This window comes from Saccopteryx bilineata, chromosome 1, assembly GCF_036850765.1.
Source record: "Saccopteryx bilineata isolate mSacBil1 chromosome 1, mSacBil1_pri_phased_curated, whole genome shotgun sequence".
Lineage (NCBI taxonomy): Eukaryota > Metazoa > Chordata > Mammalia > Chiroptera > Emballonuridae > Saccopteryx > Saccopteryx bilineata.
The window spans coordinates 267,953,207-267,958,290 of NC_089490.1; the positions used below are offsets into that span (position 1 = coordinate 267,953,207).

Consider the following 5,084-nt stretch of genomic DNA (forward strand, 5'->3'; position numbering starts at 1 on the left):
ACATTTGAGGTGACTTACAATCTATATCCAATATTCAAGAATCAAATAGTTGAGAAAAGCAGGGAGAAAGTTGTTACCATGTAGTGTATAATACTCAATGTTGGAAAATTGTTAAAGGTGGTCCTTGAATTTGTCTCTAAATCTGAAACCTGTGCTTAACTTAATAGCAAGTGACTAGATGCAAGGGAAAAATCCTGGCAGAAGACGTCATGTGTATTTGGATAGCTTACTAGCCAAATCTGTGGAAGCATATACCTCATAAACAAATTCTTTTCCTTTTTAAAATACTTCATGGGCCACCTTGCTCCCCCACCCATTTGCTCCAGAGCAGTGCTGGGCCTGCAGGTTTATAGCAGATGAGGACACGGGTCTCTCTTCCAGAGGATGGGGTTTGGTAATGTTATTGAGAATAAAATCTACCTCAGGAGATACCGAGTAAAATTTAGAAAATGATGAGAGGGTAAAACTGATTACTAGGCACAGAAACTCTTGGTAATCCAGGATGAAAATAACTACAACATACCCAAGTACAGGATAATAGTTTGTGTAACCAACAAAAATACCATTTGTCAGATTTGTTATGCTCATATAGAAGGAGATATAGTAGTTTGTGGAGCTTATGTTCACAAACTCCCAAAATATAATGTGAAGGTTGGCCTGACAAATTATGTTGCAGCATATTGTACTGGCCTGCTGCTGGCCTGCAGGCTTCTCAGTAGGTTTGTCATGGACAAGATCTATGAAGGCCAAGTGGAGGTGACTGAAGATGAATACAATACAGAAAGCATAGATGGTCAACTTGCTGCCTTCACCTGCTATCTGGAAACAAAGTTTTCAGGGCCCTAAAGGAAGCTGTGGACCAAGGGCTGTTTATCCCGCACAGTACCAAATGATTCCCTGATTATGATTCAGAAAGCAAGGAATTCAGTGTGGAAGGACATCGTGGTTCAGAACATTGCAGATCATGTGTGTTACTGTAAGATGATGCTTACAAGAAATAATTTTCCCAGTAAAGAACAATGCAACTCCAGACATGATGGAGGAGATGTGTGAGAAAGCTTGGGCTGCTATACAGGAGAATCCAGTCTATGAGAAGAAGCCTAAGAAAGAAGCTAAAAGAAAAAAGAGTCTGAACTGTCTCAAAATGTCTCTTGCCCAGAAGAAAAATTGGATAGCTCAGAAGAAAGCAAACTTTCTCGGAGCTCAGAAATGGGCTGCTGAGAGTTAGTAAACCAAAGCACATTTTTCTATGAAGACTTTTTATAAAAGGAAATAATAAACTTGACCAATCAGCTAAAAAAAAAATAACTTATGGGTTGCCTTGATGAAAAAAGGAGATTCCAGATTAGAACTCAAGGCTTCTTCTGGTCCTGATTTCATAACAGTAGTTGAGACTTCATTGATCAAGCAAGAAAAAGAATTAAGAAGGCAAGATTTTATATCGCTGAAACCAACCTCCACACAACTTCATTCACTGAAGCCTTAGCCCCCAGCCCCCTCCAAAATTGGAGACATAGTTTGGAAGCTGAGAGAACGAATCATAAGTTTCTCATTTTTTTTTCTTGTGCATTATAATGCAAGAAGCACATAGGAAGGCTGGCTCAGTGATGGTTCCACTTTCCAGTTGTTTTGCCTGTAGCATTTCTGACATTCTCAGATCTTCTAGAGCTCTTTTTTACTTTTATATTTTTAATTTTGATTATAGAATAGCAAAAAGTCCTAGAGAGCTTGGTCCTGGTGCATGACAATGGAAGAGCTTTACTCTAGACTAGCAGGCCTGCCATGTAGATGAGCTGCACTTGGGGAGCTCTGGAAGCAAAATAGGATGTTTCTTCTCAGAATGGAACTGGGAATCACTGTATTTAAAAGGACAGCTGTCGTTTAATATTCATTGAGCAGCCGCCATGTTCCAAGTGCCATATGGAGTATATATGTGATGTGACATTTAAAAAAGAAGGGACTAGTTTTAATAGGAACCAATTACTGCTGATACTTGATTTGATGACTGTATAGAAAAGGGTAGAAGGGAATCTTGACGCTTTTAACTTTTGCTGAGAAAAATGCTAGGTAAATTGCCAAGACAGTGATCCTGAGAAAGCATTTACAATATTCAATTAGCAATAATTAAGGCACTCAGTGGGAAGCTCCTCACTGACTTGCTAAATAGCAAAAATTGGTACTTGGGATTCCCAGTGGACCAGAGAAAAGATAATAAGTACCCAAAATATAAAGACAATCGAAATGAAACCAATTATGATCAAATTATATTACTCAAATAGAAACACAAGTGAATCAAGAATATTTAAGTTTTTGACAAGAAATATTAAAAAAAGATATAATAACATTTTAGCCATTAATTGATCATCTAATCTACTTTAGTACGAGGAAGAAAGCTGATTTATAAGTCTTCTAGTTTTATGTATGTTGATGAGGGACGAGTCTATTAAAACAATCTCATATTTTTAGGAGTGAGGAAAAGCTAATTTTCTGTTAATATAGGTAATAATGAACCATAATTGATTCTATTACCAATAGTCATGAAAAGACTGCTAGTCATTTAGTCCATCTTTTCACAATCACATACAAATATTAATGCTAATTTGATTTACTATATTCAACTTTAGTAATTTTATACTATTCTCCTCAACTAATTTTTCTAGGGCATTAAAACAAAGATTCTTTTTTTACTTCTTTATACAGTAGTCCCCCTTATCCTCTGAGGACACTTTCCAAGACTTTCAGTAGATGCCTGAAACCACAGATGGCACCAAACCTTAAAATATACTATGTTTTCCCCTACATATACATATATACTTATGATAAAGTTTAATTTATAAGTCAGGCACACTAAAAGATTAACAACAATAACTAATAATAAAATAGAACAATTATAACAATATTCTGTAATAAAAGGTGAGTGTGGGCTCTCTCTAAGAATCTTATTGCACTGTACTCATCCTTCTTGCAATGATGTGACATGATACAATGCCTATGTGATGAGATGAAGTGAGGTGAGTAATACAGACATTGTGACCTTGCGTAAGACTAATAATGACCTTTGGACAATAGGTAAGAAGCACTTGATAGTTTCTGTTTGAAATATCTGAATTGCCCACATCAGTATTCTAACACTTTGGGGCTTCTCTTAAGTAAAATAAGGATTCCTTGAACCAGAGCATGATAATACCGCAACAGTCAATCTGATAACAAAGATGGTTACTAAGAGACTAAGGGATGGGGAGTGCATCCAATGTGGAGACATGATTTACATCCTGGACAAAACAGAGCGGGACTTGTGAGATTTCATCATGCTACTCAGAATGGCATGCAATTCAAAACTAATGTATTGTTTATTTTTGGAATTTTCCATTTAATATTTTCAGACTGCAGTTGACTTTGGGTAACTGAAGCCAAGGAAAAGAAAACAGTGCATAAGGAGGTACTATTGCAATTTTATTCTCACTTACTGTTATTATCTACATCCCTATAAATTTCCCCTCTTCCATATATTTGAAATTGTACAATCAGTTTCAGACTTACAATAATTTTTTAATATGCAATGAAGTGTAAGTCAAGAGTTGCCTGTAAATGCTTATAATATACCTAAATCATGGACGACTTGCTAGATTCACTCTAATCCAATCTCCCCATTCCTGTGTGAATATGTATAATTCCATATTTTTAAATTTGTTATTATTTAAGTCTGAAAGCCTAACCCAGTCTGATCTCTGGCAAGAAGAAAACAATTAGTGCATTCATCATTAATCATGAAAGCATCAGTAAATATTCTCTTTAAAATCCTCTGGTTTACTACTCTTTTATATGTCCAAACCATTCAGCTCAATTAAACCTTTGCTTTTTAAAACTTTGTAAGTATACTGGAGCAAAGCCCTCATACTTATTATCAGAAAGGTAAGCTCAATGAATCTGTGAGGAAGGTATAAATCACAGCTATCATGCAGATGTAAACATATATGTTCATGTGTATGGATATATATATATAAAATAATATGTGTATACAGTATATATAAATATGTTTTTCAAACACTTAATCATGCTTTTCTGTGGCCTGCTTTTTTCTTAATATGTTGTAAATATCTTTGTATTCCAATTAATAGATATCAATTTTACCAATTTAATGGCAGCATAATACTATGGATGTAGTTTACCTCATTTGATTAATCCTCTATCCTCTATTATTCCACATTTAGGATATTCTGGTTTGTACCTACATCTTTTTTTAAAAAATTTATTCAGTGAGAAGAAGGGAGGCAGAGACAGACTCCCGCATGTGCCCCGACCAGGATCCACCCAGAAAGCCCACTAGGGGGGTGATGCTCTGCCCATCTGGGGCACTGCTCCATTGCTCAGGAACTAAGCTCCTCCTAGCACCTGAGGTGGAAGCCACAGAGCCATTCTCAGCGCCCAGGGCCAATTCACTCCAACTGAGCCATTAGTGCAGGAGGGGAAGAGAGAGAGAGAAGCGAGAGGGGGAGGGCGGAGAAGCATATGGATGCCTCTCCTGTGTGCCCTGACTGGGAATTGAACCCAGGACTTCCACATACAGGGCTAACACTCTACCAGTGAGCAAACTGGCCAGGGCCTTGTACTTAAATCTTTACACACTTGTTTGATTGTTTCTTTGGCGTGAATCCATGCAGGTCGTATATTTAAGCCTTTAACTATATATATTGACAATTTACCCACCAGAAAGGTGGTTTCAGTTTTCATTACCTTGGGCAGTGCATGAAAGTATCAAATAACCCTCACACAGGACAACTCTGGTTTTTCCTTCCCTCATAGAAGAAAAGCGGTATTTAGCTGCTATCTGTATTCTTCAGTTACCAGTAAGGTTGAAAATGCTTTTGTATGATAATTAGTCATTTCTCATTTGTAAGGTCCAGATTATGTTCTTTATCCACTTTTATTTAGTAAGGATATTGACCCTGTTGTCAGTTATAGCTACAGTCTTGCAAATGCTTTGCCCAGTCATTAAAATTTGTTTGAAGTATTTCTTTCTGGTTATTTTTGCATGCTTGGTTAAAAAAAAATTAAAATCAGTTTTTAACAAATTTCAAAAAATA

General features: G+C 36.4%; 1 pseudogene; it reads left to right on the forward strand.

The window, feature by feature from the left end:
* The first annotated feature begins 384 nt into the window (after window positions 1-384).
* Window positions 385-1,228, forward strand: LOC136320401 (large ribosomal subunit protein uL18 pseudogene; annotated as a pseudogene).
* The last annotated feature ends 3,856 nt before the right edge of the window (window positions 1,229-5,084 follow it).